Raw genomic sequence first — 10,655 nt, 5'->3', positions numbered from 1 at the left:
GCCATAATAGCGGCTCTGGCCATAATAGCGGCACTGGCCATAATAACTGACCTGGCCATAAGAGCGGCACTGGCCATAATAGCGGCCCTGGATGTAATGTGCGGCCCTGGCCATAATAGTGCCCTTGGCCATAAGAGCGGCCGTGGAAAAATCACGGCCCTGGCCATAATAGCAGTCCTGGCCATAATAGCGGTCCTGGCCATAGTAACAGACATGGCCATAATAGCGGCCCTGGCCTTCAAAGCTGCCCTAACCATAATCACGGCCCTGGCCATCATAACGGCTCTGGCTATAATTTGCGGCCTTGGCCATAATAACGGCCTTGGCTATAAGAGCGGCCGTGGTAAAAATCACGTCACTGGCCATACTAGCGGCACTGGGAATTATAACGGCCCTGGCCATAAAATAACGGCCGTGGCAATAATAACAGTTTTGGCCAAAATAGTGTCCCTGGCCATAGTAGCGGCCAAGGCCGTAAAGCGTCCCTGGCCATAATAGCGGCCCTGGAAATAATAACAACCGTGGCCATAAAAACAGCGCTGGCCATTTTAACGACACAGGCCGTAAATGCGGCCCTGGCCATAATAACTGACCTGGCCATTAAAGCGGTGCTGGCCATAATAGCAGCCAAGGCTGTAATAGTGACCCTGGCCGTAAAAATGGCGCTGGCCATAATAGAAGCCCTGGAAATAATAACGACCGTGGCCATAAAAACAGCCCTGGCCGTATTAGCGGCACTGGCCGTAATAGCGGCCCTGGCCATAATAACTGCCCTGGCCATAACAGCGCCAAAGGCCATAATACCGGCCCTGGATGTAATTTGCGGCCCTGGCCATTATTGTGGCCTTGGCCATATAGCGGCGCTGGCCCTATTTAGCAGCCCTGGAAATAATAACGGCCGTGGCCATAAAAACAGCCCTGGCCGTAGTAGCAGCACTGGCCTTAAAAGCGGCCCGGGCCATAACAACGGCCTTGGCTATAAGAGCGGCCGTGGCAATATCGCGGCCCTGGCCATAATAACGGCCCTGGCAATAATATCAGTTCTGCCCATAATAGCAGTCTTGGCCATAAGTGCGGCCTTGGCCATAAAGTGGCCCTGGCCATAATAGCGGTGCTGACCGTAATAGCGAGCCTGGCCGAAATAACGGCCCTGGACGAAATAGTGGCCCCGGCCCTAATTTGCGGCCCCGTCCCTAATAGCGGCCTTGGATGTAGGAGCGGCCCTGGCCGTAATGCGGCTCTGGCCATAATCACGGCACTGGCCATTATAATGGCCCTGTCTGTAATTTGCGGCCCTGGCCATAATAGCAGCCCTGGCCGTAATAACTGACCTGGCCATAATAGCGGCCTTGGCCATAATTGCAGCCCTGGAAATAATAGCGGCACTGGCCATAATAGCGGCCCTGGCCATAATAACTAACATGGGCATAATAGCGGCGCTGGCCATAATAACGGCCATGGAAATAATGACAGCACTGGTCATTATAACGGCCCTGGCTGTAATATACGGCCCCTAGACATAATAGGGGCCGTGGCCATAAGAACGGCCCTGGACATAATAGCGGCACTGGCCGTAAATGCGGCCTTGGCCATAACTGACCTGTCCATAATAGCAGTGCTGGCCATAATAGCGGCCCTGGATGGAATTGGCGGCCCTGGCCATGATAGCGGCCCGGGCTGTAATAGTGACCCTGGCCGTAAAAACGGCGCTGGCCATAATAGCAGCCCTGGAAATAATAACGACCGTGGCCATAAAAACAGCCATGGCCATATTAGCGGCACTGGCCGAAATTGCGGCCCTGGCCATAATAACTGACCTGGCCATAATAGCGGGGCTGGCCATAAGAGCGGCCCTGGCCTTATTAGCTGCCCTGAACCATAATCACGGCCCTGGCCATAATAACGGCCCTGGCTATAATTTGCGGCCCTGGCCATAATAACGGCCTTGGCTATAAGAGCGGTCGTGGCAAAAATCACGGCCCTGGCCATAATAGCGGCTCTGGCCATAATAGCGGCACTGGCCATAATAACTGACCTGGCCATAAGAGCGGCACTGGCCATAATAGCGGCCCTGGATGTAATGTGCGGCCCTGGCCATAATAGTGCCCTTGGCCATAAGAGCGGCCGTGGAAAAATCACGGCCCTGGCCATAATAGCAGTCCTGGCCATAATAGCGGTCCTGGCCATAGTAACAGACATGGCCATAATAGCGGCCCTGGCCTTCAAAGCTGCCCTAACCATAATCACGGCCCTGGCCATCATAACGGCTCTGGCTATAATTTGCGGCCTTGGCCATAATAACGGCCTTGGATATAAGAGCGGCCGTGGTAAAAATCACGTCACTGGCCATACTAGCGGCACTGGGAATTATAACGGCCCTGGCCATAAAATAACGGCCGTGGCAATAATAACAGTTTTGGCCAAAATAGTGTCCCTGGCCATAGTAGCGGCCAAGGCCGTAAAGCGTCCCTGGCCATAATAGCGGCCCTGGAAATAATAACAACCGTGGCCATAAAAACAGCGCTGGCCATTTTAACGACACAGGCCGTAAATGCGGCCCTGGCCATAATAACTGACCTGGCCATTAAAGCGGTGCTGGCCATAATAGCAGCCAAGGCTGTAATAGTGACCCTGGCCGTAAAAATGGCGCTGGCCATAATAGAAGCCCTGGAAATAATAACGACCGTGGCCATAAAAACAGCCCTGGCCGTATTAGCGGCACTGGCCGTAATAGCGGCCCTGGCCATAATAACTGCCCTGGCCATAACAGCGCCAAAGGCCATAATACCGGCCCTGGATGTAATTTGCGGCCCTGGCCATAATTGTGGCCTTGGCCATATAGCGGCGCTGGCCCTATTTAGCAGCCCTGGAAATAATAACGGCCGTGGCCATAAAAACAGCCCTGGCCGTAGTAGCAGCACTGGCCTTAAAAGCGGCCCGGGCCATAACAACGGCCTTGGCTATAAGAGCGGCCGTGGCAATATCGCGGCCCAGGCCATAATAACGGCCCTGGAAATAATATCAGTTCTGCCCATAATAGCAGTCTTGGCCATAAGTGCGGCCTTGGCCATAAAGTGGCCCTGGCCATAATAGCGGTGCTGACCGTAATAGCGAGCCTGGCCGAAATAACGGCCCTGGACGAAATAGTGGCCCCGTCCCTAATAGCGGCCTTGGATGTAGGAGCGGCCCTGGCCGTAATGCGGCTCTGGCCATAATCACGGCACTGGCCATTATAATGGCCCTGTCTGTAATTTGCGGCCCTGGCCATAATAGCAGCCCTGGCCGTAATAACTGACCTGGCCATAATAGCGGCCTTGGCCATAATTGCAGCCCTGGAAATAATAGCGGCACTGGCCATAATAGCGGCCCTGGCCATAATAACTAACATGGGCATAATAGCGGCGCTGGCCATAATAACGGCCATGGAAATAATGACAGCACTGGTCATTATAACGGCCCTGGCTGTAATATACGGCCCCTAGACATAATAGGGGCCGTGGCCATAAGAACGGCCCTGGACATAATAGCGGCACTGGCCGTAAATGCGGCCTTGGCCATAACTGACCTGTCCATAATAGCAGTGCTGGCCATAATAGCGGCCCTGGATGGAATTGGCGGCCCTGGCCATGATAGCGGCCCGGGCTGTAATAGTGACCCTGGCCGTAAAAACGGCGCTGGCCATAATAGCAGCCCTGGAAATAATAACGACCGTGGCCATAAAAACAGCCATGGCCATATTAGCGGCACTGGCCGAAATTGCGGCCCTGGCCATAATAACTGACCTGGCCATAATAGCGGGGCTGGCCATAAGAGCGGCCCTGGCCTTATTAGCTGCCCTGAACCATAATCACGGCCCTGGCCATAATAACGGCCCTGGCTATAATTTGCGGCCCTGGCCATAATAACGGCCTTGGCTATAAGAGCGGTCGTGGCAAAAATCACGGCCCTGGCCATAATAGCGGCTCTGGCCATAATAGCGGCACTGGCCATAATAACTGACCTGGCCATAAGAGCGGCACTGGCCATAATAGCGGCCCTGGATGTAATGTGCGGCCCTGGCCATAATAGTGCCCTTGGCCATAAGAGCGGCCGTGGAAAAATCACGGCCCTGGCCATAATAGCAGTCCTGGCCATAATAGCGGTCCTGGCCATAGTAACAGACATGGCCATAATAGCGGCCCTGGCCTTCAAAGCTGCCCTAACCATAATCACGGCCCTGGCCATCATAACGGCTCTGGCTATAATTTGCGGCCTTGGCCATAATAACGGCCTTGGCTATAAGAGCGGCCGTGGTAAAAATCACGTCACTGGCCATACTAGCGGCACTGGGAATTATAACGGCCCTGGCCATAAAATAACGGCCGTGGCAATAATAACAGTTTTGGCCAAAATAGTGTCCCTGGCCATAGTAGCGGCCAAGGCCGTAAAGCGTCCCTGGCCATAATAGCGGCCCTGGAAATAATAACAACCGTGGCCATAAAAACAGCGCTGGCCATTTTAACGACACAGGCCGTAAATGCGGCCCTGGCCATAATAACTGACCTGGCCATTAAAGCGGTGCTGGCCATAATAGCAGCCAAGGCTGTAATAGTGACCCTGGCCGTAAAAATGGCGCTGGCCATAATAGAAGCCCTGGAAATAATAACGACCATGGCCATAAAAACAGCCCTGGCCGTATTAGCGGCACTGGCCGTAATAGCGGCCCTGGCCATAATAACTGCCCTGGCCATAACAGCGCCAAAGGCCATAATACCGGCCCTGGATGTAATTTGCGGCCCTGGCCATAATTGTGGCCTTGGCCATATAGCGGCGCTGGCCCTATTTAGCAGCCCTGGAAATAATAACGGCCGTGGCCATAAAAACAGCCCTGGCCGTAGTAGCAGCACTGGCCTTAAAAGCGGCCCGGGCCATAACAACGGCCTTGGCTATAAGAGCGGCCGTGGCAATATCGCGGCCCAGGCCATAATAACGGCCCTGGAAATAATATCAGTTCTGCCCATAATAGCAGTCTTGGCCATAAGTGCGGCCTTGGCCATAAAGTGGCCCTGGCCATAATAGCGGTGCTGACCGTAATAGCGAGCCTGGCCGAAATAACGGCCCTGGACGAAATAGTGGCCCCGTCCCTAATAGCGGCCTTGGATGTAGGAGCGGCCCTGGCCGTAATGCGGCTCTGGCCATAATCACGGCACTGGCCATTATAATGGCCCTGTCTGTAATTTGCGGCCCTGGCCATAATAGCAGCCCTGGCCGTAATAACTGACCTGGCCATAATAGCGGCCTTGGCCATAATTGCAGCCCTGGAAATAATAGCGGCACTGGCCATAATAGCGGCCCTGGCCATAATAACTAACATGGGCATAATAGCGGCGCTGGCCATAATAACGGCCATGGAAATAATGACAGCACTGGTCATTATAACGGCCCTGGCTGTAATATACGGCCCTAGACATAATAGGGGCCGTGGACATAAGAACGGCCCTGGACATAATAGCGGCACTGGCCGTAAATGCGGCCTTGGCCATAACTGACCTGTCCATAATAGCAGTGCTGGCCATAATAGCGGCCCTGGATGGAATTGGCGGCCCTGGCCATGATAGCGGCCCGGGCTGTAATAGTGACCCTGGCCGTAAATACGGCGCTGGCCATAATAGCAGCCCTGGAAATAATAACGACCGTGGCCATAAAAACAGCCATGGCCATATTAGCGGCACTGGCCGAAATTGCGGCCCTGGCCATAATAACTGACCTGGCCATAATAGCGGGGCTGGCCATAAGAGCGGCCCTGGCCTTATTAGCTGCCCTGAACCATAATCACGGCCCTGGCCATAATAACGGCCCTGGCTATAATTTGCGGCCCTGGCCATAATAACGGCCTTGGCTATAAGAGCGGTCGTGGCAAAAATCACGGCCCTGGCCATAATAGCGGCTCTGGCCATAATAGCGGCACTGGCCATAATAACTGACCTGGCCATAAGAGCGGCACTGGCCATAATAGCGGCCCTGGATGTAATGTGCGGCCCTGGCCATAATAGTGCCCTTGGCCATAAGAGCGGCCGTGGAAAAATCACGGCCCTGGCCATAATAGCAGTCCTGGCCATAATAGCGGTCCTGGCCATAGTAACAGACATGGCCATAATAGCGGCCCTGGCCTTCAAAGCTGCCCTAACCATAATCACGGCCCTGGCCATCATAACGGCTCTGGCTATAATTTGCGGCCTTGGCCATAATAACGGCCTTGGCTATAAGAGCGGCCGTGGTAAAAATCACGTCACTGGCCATACTAGCGGCACTGGGAATTATAACGGCCCTGGCCATAAAATAACGGCCGTGGCAATAATAACAGTTTTGGCCAAAATAGTGTCCCTGGCCATAGTAGCGGCCAAGGCCGTAAAGCGTCCCTGGCCATAATAGCGGCCCTGGAAATAATAACAACCGTGGCCATAAAAACAGCGCTGGCCATTTTAACGACACAGGCCGTAAATGCGGCCCTGGCCATAATAACTGACCTGGCCATTAAAGCGGTGCTGGCCATAATAGCAGCCAAGGCTGTAATAGTGACCCTGGCCGTAAAAATGGCGCTGGCCATAATAGAAGCCCTGGAAATAATAACGACCGTGGCCATAAAAACAGCCCTGGCCGTATTAGCGGCACTGGCCGTAATAGCGGCCCTGGCCATAATAACTGCCCTGGCCATAACAGCGCCAAAGGCCATAATACCGGCCCTGGATGTAATTTGCGGCCCTGGCCATTATTGTGGCCTTGGCCATATAGCGGCGCTGGCCCTATTTAGCAGCCCTGGAAATAATAACGGCCGTGGCCATAAAAACAGCCCTGGCCGTAGTAGCAGCACTGGCCTTAAAAGCGGCCCGGGCCATAACAACGGCCTTGGCTATAAGAGCGGCCGTGGCAATATCGCGGCCCTGGCCATAATAACGGCCCTGGCAATAATATCAGTTCTGCCCATAATAGCAGTCTTGGCCATAAGTGCGGCCTTGGCCATAAAGTGGCCCTGGCCATAATAGCGGTGCTGACCGTAATAGCGAGCCTGGCCGAAATAACGGCCCTGGACGAAATAGTGGCCCCGGCCCTAATTTGCGGCCCCGTCCCTAATAGCGGCCTTGGATGTAGGAGCGGCCCTGGCCGTAATGCGGCTCTGGCCATAATCACGGCACTGGCCATTATAATGGCCCTGTCTGTAATTTGCGGCCCTGGCCATAATAGCAGCCCTGGCCGTAATAACTGACCTGGCCATAATAGCGGCCTTGGCCATAATTGCAGCCCTGGAAATAATAGCGGCACTGGCCATAATAGCGGCCCTGGCCATAATAACTAACATGGGCATAATAGCGGCGCTGGCCATAATAACGGCCATGGAAATAATGACAGCACTGGTCATTATAACGGCCCTGGCTGTAATATACGGCCCTAGACATAATAGGGGCCGTGGCCATAAGAACGGCCCTGGACATAATAGCGGCACTGGCCGTAAATGCGGCCTTGGCCATAACTGACCTGTCCATAATAGCAGTGCTGGCCATAATAGCGGCCCTGGATGGAATTGGCGGCCCTGGCCATGATAGCGGCCCGGGCTGTAATAGTGACCCTGGCCGTAAAAACGGCGCTGGCCATAATAGCAGCCCTGGAAATAATAACGACCGTGGCCATAAAAACAGCCATGGCCATATTAGCGGCACTGGCCGAAATTGCGGCCCTGGCCATAATAACTGACCTGGCCATAATAGCGGGGCTGGCCATAAGAGCGGCCCTGGCCTTATTAGCTGCCCTGAACCATAATCACGGCCCTGGCCATAATAACGGCCCTGGCTATAATTTGCGGCCCTGGCCATAATAACGGCCTTGGCTATAAGAGCGGTCGTGGCAAAAATCACGGCCCTGGCCATAATAGCGGCTCTGGCCATAATAGCGGCACTGGCCATAATAACTGACCTGGCCATAAGAGCGGCACTGGCCATAATAGCGGCCCTGGATGTAATGTGCGGCCCTGGCCATAATAGTGCCCTTGGCCATAAGAGCGGCCGTGGAAAAATCACGGCCCTGGCCATAATAGCAGTCCTGGCCATAATAGCGGTCCTGGCCATAGTAACAGACATGGCCATAATAGCGGCCCTGGCCTTCAAAGCTGCCCTAACCATAATCACGGCCCTGGCCATCATAACGGCTCTGGCTATAATTTGCGGCCTTGGCCATAATAACGGCCTTGGATATAAGAGCGGCCGTGGTAAAAATCACGTCACTGGCCATACTAGCGGCACTGGGAATTATAACGGCCCTGGCCATAAAATAACGGCCGTGGCAATAATAACAGTTTTGGCCAAAATAGTGTCCCTGGCCATAGTAGCGGCCAAGGCCGTAAAGCGTCCCTGGCCATAATAGCGGCCCTGGAAATAATAACAACCGTGGCCATAAAAACAGCGCTGGCCATTTTAACGACACAGGCCGTAAATGCGGCCCTGGCCATAATAACTGACCTGGCCATTAAAGCGGTGCTGGCCATAATAGCAGCCAAGGCTGTAATAGTGACCCTGGCCGTAAAAATGGCGCTGGCCATAATAGAAGCCCTGGAAATAATAACGACCGTGGCCATAAAAACAGCCCTGGCCGTATTAGCGGCACTGGCCGTAATAGCGGCCCTGGCCATAATAACTGCCCTGGCCATAACAGCGCCAAAGGCCATAATACCGGCCCTGGATGTAATTTGCGGCCCTGGCCATAATTGTGGCCTTGGCCATATAGCGGCGCTGGCCCTATTTAGCAGCCCTGGAAATAATAACGGCCGTGGCCATAAAAACAGCCCTGGCCGTAGTAGCAGCACTGGCCTTAAAAGCGGCCCGGGCCATAACAACGGCCTTGGCTATAAGAGCGGCCGTGGCAATATCGCGGCCCAGGCCATAATAACGGCCCTGGAAATAATATCAGTTCTGCCCATAATAGCAGTCTTGGCCATAAGTGCGGCCTTGGCCATAAAGTGGCCCTGGCCATAATAGCGGTGCTGACCGTAATAGCGAGCCTGGCCGAAATAACGGCCCTGGACGAAATAGTGGCCCCGTCCCTAATAGCGGCCTTGGATGTAGGAGCGGCCCTGGCCGTAATGCGGCTCTGGCCATAATCACGGCACTGGCCATTATAATGGCCCTGTCTGTAATTTGCGGCCCTGGCCATAATAGCAGCCCTGGCCGTAATAACTGACCTGGCCATAATAGCGGCCTTGGCCATAATTGCAGCCCTGGAAATAATAGCGGCACTGGCCATAATAGCGGCCCTGGCCATAATAACTAACATGGGCATAATAGCGGCGCTGGCCATAATAACGGCCATGGAAATAATGACAGCACTGGTCATTATAACGGCCCTGGCTGTAATATACGGCCCTAGACATAATAGGGGCCGTGGACATAAGAACGGCCCTGGACATAATAGCGGCACTGGCCGTAAATGCGGCCTTGGCCATAACTGACCTGTCCATAATAGCAGTGCTGGCCATAATAGCGGCCCTGGATGGAATTGGCGGCCCTGGCCATGATAGCGGCCCGGGCTGTAATAGTGACCCTGGCCGTAAAAACGGCGCTGGCCATAATAGCAGCCCTGGAAATAATAACGACCGTGGCCATAAAAACAGCCATGGCCATATTAGCGGCACTGGCCGAAATTGCGGCCCTGGCCATAATAACTGACCTGGCCATAATAGCGGGGCTGGCCATAAGAGCGGCCCTGGCCTTATTAGCTGCCCTGAACCATAATCACGGCCCTGGCCATAATAACGGCCCTGGCTATAATTTGCGGCCCTGGCCATAATAACGGCCTTGGCTATAAGAGCGGTCGTGGCAAAAATCACGGCCCTGGCCATAATAGCGGCTCTGGCCATAATAGCGGCACTGGCCATAATAACTGACCTGGCCATAAGAGCGGCACTGGCCATAATAGCGGCCCTGGATGTAATGTGCGGCCCTGGCCATAATAGTGCCCTTGGCCATAAGAGCGGCCGTGGAAAAATCACGGCCCTGGCCATAATAGCAGTCCTGGCCATAATAGCGGTCCTGGCCATAGTAACAGACATGGCCATAATAGCGGCCCTGGCCTTCAAAGCTGCCCTAACCATAATCACGGCCCTGGCCATCATAACGGCTCTGGCTATAATTTGCGGCCTTGGCCATAATAACGGCCTTGGATATAAGAGCGGCCATGGTAAAAATCACGTCACTGGCCATACTAGCGGCACTGGGAATTATAACGGCCCTGGCCATAAAATAACGGCCCTGGCAATAATAACAGTTTTGGCCAAAATAGTGTCCCTGGCCATAGTAGCGGCCAAGGCCGTAAAGCGTCCCTGGCCATAATAGCGGCCCTGGAAATAATAACAATCGTGGCCATAAAAACAGCGCTGGCCATTTTAACGACACAGGCCGTAAATGCGGCCCTGGCCATAATAACTGACCTGGCCATTAAAGCGGTGCTGGCCATAATAGCAGCCAAGGCTGTAATAGTGACCCTGGCCGTAAAAATGGCGCTGGCCATAATGGAAGCCCTGGAAATAATAACGACCGTGGCCATAAAAACAGCCCTGGCCGTATTAGCGGCACTGGCCGTAATAGCGGCCCTGGCAAAAATAACTGCCCTGGCCATAACAGCGCCAAAGG

The sequence above is a fragment of the Phodopus roborovskii genome, unplaced genomic scaffold, assembly GCF_943737965.1.
Source record: "Phodopus roborovskii unplaced genomic scaffold, PHOROB, whole genome shotgun sequence".
In the NCBI taxonomy this organism is placed as follows: Eukaryota; Metazoa; Chordata; class Mammalia; order Rodentia; family Cricetidae; genus Phodopus; species Phodopus roborovskii.
This window is presented reverse-complemented; position numbering follows the sequence as displayed.